This window comes from Pan paniscus, chromosome 3, assembly GCF_029289425.2.
Source record: "Pan paniscus chromosome 3, NHGRI_mPanPan1-v2.0_pri, whole genome shotgun sequence".
Lineage (NCBI taxonomy): Eukaryota > Metazoa > Chordata > Mammalia > Primates > Hominidae > Pan > Pan paniscus.
Window position 1 is genome coordinate 148,291,659 of NC_073252.2, and position 12,725 is coordinate 148,304,383.

General features: G+C 35.8%; 1 protein-coding gene and 1 pseudogene across 5 annotated transcripts in view; both read right to left on the reverse strand.

Moving 5' to 3' along the window:
* Nucleotides 1-12,725, reverse strand: part of LRBA (LPS responsive beige-like anchor protein) — a 799,485-nt gene that overhangs the window by 156,932 nt on the left and 629,828 nt on the right. The gene's annotated exons all lie outside the window — the stretch shown is intronic.
* LOC103785624 (endonuclease 8-like 2) lies at nt 414-1,411 on the reverse strand (annotated as a pseudogene).

Here is a 12,725-nt window from a genome sequence, read left to right on the forward strand (position 1 = left end):
CCTAGGAAACAGAGTTAGACCTTGTCTCAAAACAAAAACCCAAAAAACCCCCCATCATCTGCAAAGCCATGTTGGGAGCACAACTGTTTCCCATAGGCTTTCTTTTTCCTTGCCCCAGTGACTTCCAGAAGGTTTTCCCCTTACCCATCATTGTGACTTTTCTCATCTTTCACAATGGTGCAATTCAATAGGAAGAATTAACAACTAGAAAAGGAAGAACAACAACAACAACAAAATCTAACCCTATGAAAACTCTGCCTTCAACATAACTCCAGGGAGATGAACATTATAATACTGGCACTCCTGACCCACACTATCCTCTGCACCCCATCCCTGACCACATCCTCCTCTCTGGACACTTAGACATCAGGTTCCCCAAGGGGCAAGGTTCCATGAAGAGCACCCTGAGTCCCTTAGAAGAACTGGCACTGCTCCGGCTCCTCTAACAACTGAGACTGGCACTGTGGGCACCACCAGGTGAGCCTCTGGAACCCACCTGAGGGCCCAAAGGGCTTCTTCATGACCTGGTGGCCAGCTGGGCACTGTTCTTTCTGGTAGACCTGCATGTGCTGCGGTTTGCCCTGGAACTTGCCCTGCAGCCAGGCTGTACTGAACTCCACCACGTGATCCACCAGGGCCTCCTAACATGGAGGCACTCAGGACTGAACCAAGAGAAAGGGGATGGATGCCAGTTCTGTACAAGACTTCATTCTTAATGACGTTCCCTAGCCCTGAGAAGTATTTCTGGTTCAATGGTGTATAAGAGACAGGCTGAGCCTGGCCTAGAGCTTCCAAGGCTTGTCCTCAATGGAACTTCTCAGACAGGATGTCACAGGTGGGTGTGACCTCTGGGGAAGAGTTCCAAGGCATCTGACAATTATAAAGTGCCAGGAAGCTACCACCACCAAAGTACAGGACCAACCTCGGGGCAGGGTCCCTCCAGTCCCCCCTCTTGTTGGCTTTCTTGGCTCTGGAGAAGTCGTTCACCCAAACGCTGCCAAACAAACAAGAGCTGACACGCAGCCGCCTCCCAGCATCTCCTGTAGGGGTGTCTCCCTTCAAACATTCCTAATCATCCTCTCCCTGGGGGACAAGCTCTGCGGACCGTGAGGAGGCGTCAAGGGTCTTCTGCCCACTGGCTCCCGGGCCTGCTTTGAGTCCACAGTCCCTTCCTTCTGCGCTTCTTTTTGTGGAGGCTCTGGCGGTGAGCTGTTGCCAGCAGGCCCCATTTCTTCATCTGGATCAAATCTAAGGAATAATTTCTTTCCATGGACCTGGGTGTCCTGGAGCCACAGAGACTGGAGGCTGGTGGGCTATACTTCTTACTGTTGCTCCCTGTCTTTACCACCTGCTTGCCCACAAAAGGAGAGACCGAATGGTGAAATGTCCTCACCAACAGCCCTTCTGGCATCCCAGCTCCGGGTGGGCAGCCCCTTGGCCCGACCCAGCACCACTGCACGCCCCGCACAGCAGCTCCAGCACCAGGCAGAGATTTCTCAGCGCCACGGCACACGTGGGCTCCGTCCCCTTAGGGGACGCCCCTGTAGGTTAGTTCTTACTCTTTAGAGAGAACTGTTTTAGGGTCTGGGATACATAAAATGAGTACCCCACCCCCCCCCCCCCCCCGCTGCCCGAGAATACAGATCTAAATCAGTAATAGAGAAAGAATATATTTTTAAGAGAAAATAGGTTGTGAAAACAACTAGCACTCCAGAAGTTCAAATGAGAAAATTATGACTAAAAGTTGGGGTGGCCAGAGAAAGCTTTAGGGAAAAGATTGTAATACATTGTATTTCGCTAACACAGAACTCATCAATCTGTATTATAACTGCTTGTTTGTTTCTATCTCCCTCTAAACGGAAGGATCCATGAAATTGAGGACTTTACATGTTAATTTAAAGTATGACAAGCATTTCTAAGAAACTAATAGTGAGGAGAGAGATTATTAAGATTTTACATATAGTATGAAGAACAACATCAAATTAGCACAATTAAATGAGAGTAAGCATATATACAGCAAATCCTCACCTACTGTCATCGATAGGTTCTTGAAAATTGCAACTTTATGTAAAATGGCATATAACAAAACCAATTTTACCACAGGCTAATTGATATAAATGAGTTAAGTTCCCACGGCATATTTTGGTTGCCACAAAAACATCACCAAACTTCTAAAAAGAGACCCAAAACACTTCTACTATTAAATATTGAAATAAATGTGAGCTATATGTACATCTAAGAAAGACTAACAAAAATAAGATAATTATTTACCCATTTATTCCACTTCAGGGTTGCAGGTGGCCTAACACCTACTGCGCCAACTCAGGGCACAAGTGAGGAAACCATGGTGCCTTGGACAGGACACCAGGTGCCATCCCATAGCAGGGAGCACGTGCGCGCGCGCGCGCGCACACACACACACACACACACACACACACACACACACACACACACACAGAGTCAGATGGGAACCAGGTAGACACACCAGTTCACCTCATGTGCACATCTTTGGGATGTGGGAGGAAACCAGAGTACCTGGAAAAAGCCCACACAGACATGGGAAGAACGTGCAAACATCACACAGAAAGTGGCCCCGGCCATGAATTGATGTTTTTTTTCTCACCAGCGATATAACAAAACATTGAATGAAATGACGTTATTTGAGGACATGCTGTACTTAAACTACACTGCAGTCTCATCACAAGAAAATCTGCATGAATAAGTCGGTGATGAGAGTGCAATACTCTCTTAATACGAAATAAACATGCTGAACTCAACTGATATATACCAATATGTAACAAAATAAATAAGCATATATACAGCCAAAATCTTACTGTGGATGACAATGGCATTTAAGTTATACAGTGGAATTCCATTTTAATACTAAAAGCATCTTTCTAAGAACCATATCTTGATACAATACCAAATATTACAGTTCAAAATTATCTCTTTTGACAGATGAAATGTAGTAACAGAGTCAAAGATTATGCCTTTCTAATACTTTTAATGCACATTTACAAAGTGAAGTATGTTTTATATTCATCAGAACAGAACAGTCAGCTCTGGATAAAAAACACATGTTCAGCAATTCTTTACAACATCAGTGGAAAATGATAAGTAAACAACACTGACAGAAGACAGATACATTTACAAGTCACGTCTTCTTCTGGCTTGCTCACAATAATTTTAATCTCTATCACTTAATTAGGTAGATGGGTCTTAGAGGCAGGTAACATGGCCAACATTTAGTGTATCATCTCCTAAGATAAAAATTTGAAAGGTTCAACCAGAGGTTACACCACAGTTCAGGATAAGCTTATTGCTTTGATCACAAATCCCAAGGCTTTCATGGCATAATGACAAGGATTGGTTGTGACCACACATATGCTTTAGTTTTCTTTATTAAGGTATAATTTCCACTGATATGAACAACCTTTGCAGCCAGGCTGTATGATTCTCCTTTTAATAGTCACCAATTCTATGCACTGAACTAAACCCACCACTTCAATATATTGGGGCAAACATACCAACTACTAATCTATCAACCAAAAAGAAACAAGATAATCAAAATAGAAATAAAAATGAAGAAGCTCCTTTTTAGTTAAAATGATTTTATTTCATTTTTCCTAAATATGAAATATTGACAACTCAAATAGAAGCATGATAAATTAGAAGTTAACTAATTTAAGGTGCACTGCTTAGGGACACTGATGGTAAAAAAATGTGAAAGCAAAATTTTAGCTTTTCACCACTGAAAAAATGATTTAAAAAATTGAAAATAAGCTTTCTTAATTAACAAAAAAGAGCTGATTAACAATATATTATAAAAATATAATGTGCATGTTTTGATACATTTTAATTTTCAAGATTTATTTTGTTAGCCCATAAGTCATAAAACTTTAAAAAAATTCACTAGAGATCAAGAACATTGAATTGCATTTATAATAGTTATTTTAAATCAACTGCATATCTGAAAGCTTTCAAGTTGATATTTAAATTTAGTTTGTCCTAATTTGGTAGATAAAATGCTGTTTTTTCCTACAGTAAAAGAAAAACAATCATTTTCAAAATTGGAAAAGAAAAAATAATCTATAATCCTTCCAGACCAACCCCATAAATATTATGTGGTTTTTAGATATTATAAAACTGTTATTTCAAATGCGTTACAATAAAGAAAAATCATGGATTACAAATCAATAGATAAATGATAATCTATTTCAATCTGATATAGTAGAAAAAATAATTGGGTTTAAGTCTTGTCTACTCAACTTACTGTCACATGTACTCAAATTAATTTAATTTCTGTGACCCTTACTCACCTCAATTGCCATTTCAAAACCACAGGGTTTGCTGTGAGGCTCATATGGGATAATGTGGAATTCTATATATACATAAGATATTATTATCATTAGTAGGATTCATGATAAAAATCCCAAATTACAGACTCAACTTGCCTAAATCCTAAAGCCAATAGGTCATTCACTGAATTATGCCCATTTATAAAAGCATTTAACATAACTCTAAGAATACTTAACAAAACTTACTTTCAAAAATATATATGCCCACAAAAATATTTGAGACTTAATAGTTCCTGCCAAATAACTATGACATTCAAAACAAATATATTATTTTTTTTATTAGCAATGACAGTAGGGTTTAACATGCTTCATATTATGATAAATATCCCCAATAATTTATGGTTCTTTCTTGCTTTCAACACATTTTTCACTTCCATGTTTGAAATGGACATCTCCATTGGGCCTTTTGCTGTTCTAGACCCTTATCTCCAAATAAATTATAATTTGGAAAGAAATAATGGGCATTAATAATGCAAACAAAAGGTGAGCTGTAACTGCCGTAAGAGAAGATGCAAATAAAATTTCTGGAATAAGTGGTAGATATATATTTAGAATGGGAGAAGAACCACTTATCTCAGTATCTAAGAACACATTAATGAGCAGTCTACATTTTCTAGTTGAACAAAAAATATGATAAGATCACCAGTCAAAAAACAAATCACACTTGACATACGCATGCATTTTTACAATTCTGGAAGACACGAATATTTTCCAAATGCCTTAATAGGTTTTTAATTTTCCTGTATAGTATGTAAATAGCATGAGAAGAAAAATATTGAGGGTTTCAAGTAATTTTTATCAATGAGCAAAATGTAGTTCATTGTAGACATGAGTACAAACTTCAATACTTAATTAGCACAAAGGTTCATCATTTAACCTACTGATACTTGAAGAAAAGGGCTAAAGAGATGTGGCTAAATTAACAAATCGCAAATTATCTATAAGTTACGTATAAAAAGCAAGGATAAACAGACATATTTGAGAAAGCTTGAGCTCACTGATGAAAAAGAAGAGAGGCTGGCACAATACAGAAGGAAGGAGGGAAGATAGGAAGGAGAAAGGAATGAGCACTTAAGTTGAAAATGTGCAAATGCATGAATAAGGATAAGATTTTAATTTTACTTTCTTTCAGCATTTTTTAAAACTCTAAATTATTAAAATGGTGTCTGAGAACAGGATGCAGATTTTTTTTACTAAGAAAATAAAATTACTAAATCATCGAAGTTTAAGTTTTTAAAAAAAAATACATTAAGAAATACATTGCCATCAATTATGTTCTATTAACTGTAGCTAAGCATTTTCTTATAAATGGGCCTAATGTTGATGATATCAGCATCCATGGAATGTATTAACATGGTAGAAGATGTGCTGCTAGGGAAAGAAGAAACCTAATTTATCTTCAGATTGCAGACCTCTGGGATTTCTGAGGTAGTAAAGGGCAAGTCAAAGGTCTCATGTTTTACAAATCTCACAAGCCACAAAACTATTCTATGATCACCTCCACTGTATATTATTATTTAACATGCATATGTAATTTAAAACTTTTTAAGGGTTAAATATTAAATTATATATGAGTTCATATAATATTACTGCATAGTCATTTATTTTTAAAATAATATTTAGTATCTCTTAGGACTTAATTGCATTCTATTTACTTAACTGTAAATATAGAATATACTTTACTGACCCTACTAACTTCATAACTTAATACACTCACCACTAATGATGCACATTAAATTATAAAATAGGTTTTTAAATGAAAAATCCAAGATATGACCAGTGATGGTATGGCCATGTTCGCAAAGCTATCACAGTAATAAAATGTAGAAAATTGAATCATTAACAACTTGTGGTCAGCATCTGACATCCAGCTACCAGTTCTCTTGTGGACATAAAATCTCATCCAAAATATTAGATGTTAGTAGTCCCACTTCATATCAGGCATATATCCATTTGAGTTTTGCTGTGCCCTTCTGGCTAGAGTAAGCATACACAATCCATTTTCTCCTCAAACTACCTCGCTATTTTTCCCAGGCTCTTTCACTAACTCTTAGAAAAGCTTTATGCCTCCTGTCCCTTACAGTCAACCAAATGCTCATTTGTTTGCATATCTTTAATAGCTGTGACACAGATCAGGCAGATTGCAAAGTCAATCATATCTATTATCTGGCTGTTACTTGCTGAACTGGCTTATAGAATTAACTCAAGCATTTTTAGACTGTTACCAAAGGCCTTCATATTAGACTCAACTGCCTTTCAGAATCTCTGTTTCTATGTTTTCTACACACCCGAAACATAAGACCAATGAACAGATCAATAAGCAATGTGCCAAACGTCTTTTCTGAGCTTTGTTCATGTCACTTCCCTTGCTCAGAACCCTCTTCCTCATTTCATCACATTATTAATTCAATACATATTTAATTTAGTGCCTACCATGTTCCAAACACCTTTGTAGATTGTAGGGATAAACCAATGAGGAAAACAGTCAAAAATTTAGGATCTCATGGAGCTAATGGTCAAGTGGGATATGACATAATAAACATATCAATAAGCATGAGATACATGTCAGATGGTGAGTGACATAAAGAAAAATGAAGTCAGGGAGTAAGTAAAAGTGCATGAGGTGATGGGGGCAATTTTAAATAGGGAGGAGAGAGAAGGCCTTACTGAAAAGGTGACATTTGAGCAAAAACCTGAAAGGCATGAAGAATAAGTTCTTAAAGATAACTAAAACAAATGCCTCAGGTGAAAGGAAAAGGAAAACCAAAGGTGCTGAGGTCAGAAGTACTTGAAGGACACCAAGCAGACCCTGTTTAGCTAGAACAGAGTGAATGGGGTGGCAAACAGAAGAGCTCAAGATGTAATAGGATTTTGGAAAGGAGTTAGGTAGTGTAGGGTCTTACGTTGCAAAGATTTCAGCTTATACTCAAATAGGAAACCATTTACTATAGGGGAAAGACTGTAAGAAGAATAGCTTTGAAGAAATGAAGATCAGGAATTTAGTTTTGAACATGTTAAACTTAAGATACAGTTTATATATTCAAATGGAGATGTTGAGGAGGGAGTCAGATATCAGGAGAAACGCACGGGCTAGAGACACAAATGTGGGAGGTCTGTTAAGATACAGCTTAAAAATCACTTATTCTGTAAAGTCATTTGCAATCCCATCTCCCCCAATCAGAATTAATTTAATTTTGTTTATATCTTACTATATAAGATATAGCACTTATCACTATCAATTTGTACTAAAAATTATTTTATATATGCCTGTCTTTTTCATCTGGAGAGATATGCTAACTAAAGAACTATGTCTATTTTACTCTTTTTAATTCTAAATGCTCTCTACTACATATTAAATATAGCAAATAACCAATAAATGCTAGCCTAACTAAACGTGTTTTGGGGGATTTTAATTGACTTCTCATAGTTTTCTTCTTAAAGGCAGGGAGCTAAATATCTATGACCTAACAAAACTTGTTCTTTCTTCCGTGCTATATATATATGCCCAAGTCAAATTTAATCTTTCACTCTCTCTCTCTCATCTTACAAGACAAATCAATCACCAAATCTTAACAGTTACCTTCTAAATATATCTTAAATTTATCCACATTTCTCTAGCCCCACTGGCATTACTGAATATAAGCCTTCACTGCTCCTTGCCTAATTAACAACTTACTGACTGCTTCCACTCTGGGCCATAGACAAGGGCAATACATATGTCAACACCAATCACAGTGGTCTCTTAAAAGCACAAAATCTATTCATGTCACTTCTCTGCTTCAAACTCTCTCAAGTCTCCCCACTGCACCCAGGATAAAGTTCATCCTCTTTCACAAAGCAGAAGGCCCCTCATGATTGGTCCTGAATCTCCTCTTTCCTATTCCTTCTCTTCATTTCAGACGCTGTATCCATGAGCCCAAGGGGCATGAGCCTACTGTACTAAATTGCTGGGGCTTGTTTTACTGTAGGTATCTCCTCTAGTGAAAAGCCCACTGAAGGCAAGAGTTGTGTCGTATTTGGTGCTATATCACAACCAGAGTCTGACACTGGATAAACACAATTAAAATACAAAATTTTAAAAGTAAATGATATCTCAGGGTTCCTCCAAACTTTTTACTCTAATTTACTTTTGTACAGGTTATAATTTAATAATATATTATTATATTAAATTTGGGGTTTCTAAAAAAGTATGGTTCTCCAACAATCTCCGTTTCAGATCCATTTACTACTGTCCCCATTCCAAAGTAATGAACTGGGATGACATTTATGATTCCTTCTATGTTCTAGTACCGAGTAGTAATCATTTCTACAGGAGAGAAAGAAAATAATTTAAACTGCAGTAAGTCAGATTGTACTTCACCATTAGATTGAATTTATCAACACTAAAGGTATCTGAAATGAGTAGGCAACCTCAAGAGAAGGGGGAAAAAATCAATGACAATAAATTGCCTAGAAAAGCTTAGATATTTGCCTAATATTTAGATGTAGCTGTCTAGTCAAATTCATTTAAAATTCATGAGTCTAATTTGTTACATAAAATTTGGTCATAATAATTCAAGGTTCACGCTGAAGAAAGTAAACTATTCTGAACCCCAGTTTCTAAATTTAAGTGAATTTTAAAGATTTAAAACACAGAATCTACGGGGATTTTAAGATATTATTTATCACAGTGATAATTCTCCAACCCAATTTTAATACTTTGTATTTCAGTCTTCAAGATTACAGATTGTTGCTACTAATTGTCTGTTTATTTTTAGATGAAGTACACATCAGAAACATCATTGTTCAAAAAGGGTGAAGGCATTCTTTCCATAAGCCCAAACTATCCCTTGATGTGATTCCAAAACAATGCCCTGAATCTGCACTGCCCCAAGACAGCAGCCACTAGCCACAAATGGCTATTGAACACAAAATGTGTGGCTAGTCTCAACACAGATGTGCCATGTAAATAGAGACATGTTAAGTATAAAATACCACTGGAAGACTTAGTATCAAAAAATGTAAAATATCTAATAATTTTATATTGATTACATATTGAAATAATATTTTGGATACATATGGTTAAGATAAATTATTAAAATTAATTTTTTTACTTTTAAAAATACGACTATGAAATCATTTAATTACATAAGTGGCTTATATTTGTGGTTTGTATTATATTTCCATTGGAGAGTCGCTCTAAGTCTACTTAGAAAACTGATCAACACTACTGATCTGCTTCTTCAGGCAGAATAAAAACCATCATTGAGAGGTCGGATCTGAAATGGAATCACCAATGATGCAGAGAAATACAAATGATCCACAAAACTTTAAAAACAGTAAATTATGCTATAAATAAAAGATTGCCTTAGTGTAAAAAAAAAGGTCTCTTCTTTAAAATAAAAAGAATTAACATTTTAACCTTTATTTCATAGGAATAACCTCAATTTTGGGTAATATTATTCTTTGAGTATTGGCAAAATTTAAGAAATAGGGATTTTAAGATATTAAAGTAACAGCTCCCCCTCAGCAAAAAAAACAATTAAGTTACCAGAAATGTGACCTTATTCTTATTTCTTTCTGAAAAAATTTAAATCTTCTTCATACCTTACATTTCATTTTTGGAAAATCTCACAAAAACATTTTACAGAATGTATACTATATTAATCAGGCAAGGTATGCTTTAGGATCTACTCAATAAAATGATTCCTACCACCCCACCATCATATTTCACCATCTCCTCTCTATTGTTTAGCATTTCTTTAGTATTTCTAGGAACTCCAGCAAGACAATACAAATAAAGTTGACAATTATAACTAATAATGACTCCACCTGAAATATAATGTGATAGCTGAATGAAATATTTACATATATTTACATATATTACAGTAATTTAAGTGTGTTCTTTTTTTTTTTTTTTTTTTGAGACAGAGTCTCGCTGTCACCCAGGCTGGAGTGCAGTGGCGCTATCTCGGCTCACTGCAAGCTCCGCCTCCTGGGTTCACGCCATTCTCCTGCCTCAGCCTCCCGAGTAGCTGGGACTACAGGTGCCCGCCACATTTTTTGTATTTTTAGTAGAGACGGGGTTTCACCGTGTTAGTCAGGATGGTCTTGATCTCCTGATCTCGTGATCCACCCGCCTTGGCTTCCCAAAGTGTTAAGTGTGTTCTTATATATTTATCTCTATTATAATAATTTAAATATACTTTCTAAGGTACCAAAATGTAACATTTTAAAAATAAACAGGATCAAAACAACAACAACAGAGGCATGATTAAATTCCTCCTGTTTTAGAAAGACCAACCAACAGGAGGTTCTTTAAATAGCCTGTATAACCATATATTATACAGTTGTCAAAGTATTTGAAAGTCACTAAGTTTTAGGGCCCAAATTAGCTGGTTATCAATATAAAAATGGGGGTAATTTATCAATGCCCTACTTACTATCCTACAGATATTAGGGCATGGGGATGGAGATGGAGAAGGAGAATATACACATTGGTGGAAAAATATCAGTAGGCTTCACAAAGTAAGTTCTGAAAAAAATTTTGTGCTTCCAAACATAATGAAACATATTCCAAACATAAGAGGGAGCTGGATTTGACTCCTTATTATTTGTGATGAAACAAGAATAATAAGAAAAATAAGGAAGAAGAAAGGTAAAGAAGAGCAAGTGATTTCTTTTGATGTTATAGTTGTTTAGGTTTCTTTTTTATTTTTTTTACAGGTAGGGTATTTTAAAGAATTTTTAGAGAAAATGAAATCAGACACAAACCAATTAAAGGATCTTGAAAGAAAAAGGCTGAGATTCAGGAAAAAGACAAAACAAAACCACTAGCATCTATCATATGTACCTCCTGTCCATCAAAGCAATGAACAGGAATGTCTAGTACAGATAGAGGCAGAAAGCTGAAGATACCTACTATTGCTATTATAAAGCAGGAAAACATAATATTCAAATTCATGACTTCATTTTTGTTTATATTTCTAGTAGCAAACTTAGGTATGAGGTTAAAATTTGGTCATGAGATGCTTAACAAATGAAGGAATTTGGAAAGAAAAAAAAACCCACACATAAGTCTTCAATTTCATAACAAAATGTCAGGCTTATCAATATTTTCATTTCTCTTATTATTTCTCAAAAGAGTTACATAAGTAATTAAACAGCTTTGAGATTAGAGGTAAAATTTAACAAAATTATTATATCTGTTAACCATTCTTACTTTTATCTAAACATCCAGTTCAAAATTATTTACTGGTGATTTTTAAAGAGTATGATATATAATTTTCAAGAGTATATCAGAGTATATTATTTGTGAGATCAAAAACCCTGATAGATGTCCCAATAAAAGATTATTTTTGTATACAATAGAATCTTCTTTAATAAAGTATCCTTCACATAAGCAATGTACTCTACAGTAAGATGTGAATACATTTTGTAGACTTTAAAGTATCATACCTAAAAGCAAGATGCAATTGTCATTATACTGAAAAAATTTTTAAGTACTCTACAGTAACATACACATTAGCAGTATAACTTTTCTCCTTTTGGACTCCAATATTTCTCATCTGGCACTTATTTTCTCCCATATGGTATAATTATTTATATATGTCATATTTCTCTATGGAACTATAAGGAACTTCAAAACCATAGGGATATCTCATTATACTTAATAGATCTAACACAGTACACCTTGCAGAAAGAGACACCATTTAAAAAAAATAGACTGTATTTCTGTAGGTAGAAGCAAAATTCTAGTAAGGATTATTACTAGCTACTGTGCAGTTTTTGATCCTTTGATCTTTCATGCATATAGATAGAATAACTCTTGTTTTTGCTTTATTAATAATGGAATCCTTTACTAAGCAAAATCAGGTATGCTTTTAGAACTAGCAGCAGGCAAAACACAATTATTTTAAGAATGGGTACATAGGATATCTAAATATCTATGTCTGAGATTTTTCTCATGGTATTTTTCAGACTATAGTAATTTTGTTCACTGAGTTTGGAATTCCAGCCAGGCACAATGGCTCACACCTGTAATCCCAGCACTTTGGGTGGCTGAGGAAGGAAGATCGTGTAAGACAGTTCAAGACCAGCCTGGGCAACATAGGGAGACCCCATCTTTACAAAAAATAAAAAATTAGCCTAGCGTGGTGGTACATGCCTGTGGTCCCAGCTGCTCAGGAGGCTGAGGCAGGAGGATCACTTGAGCCTGGAAGGTCGAGGTTGAGGCTACAGTGAATTGTGATTGTGCCACTGCACCTCTAGCCTGAGTGACAAAGCGAGACCTTGTTTCAAGAAAAAAAAGAGAGTCCGGAATCCCATTACGCATGGTGCCTTACATGCTTTACATTCACACTACCTACCATATTTTCCCTTCAACAA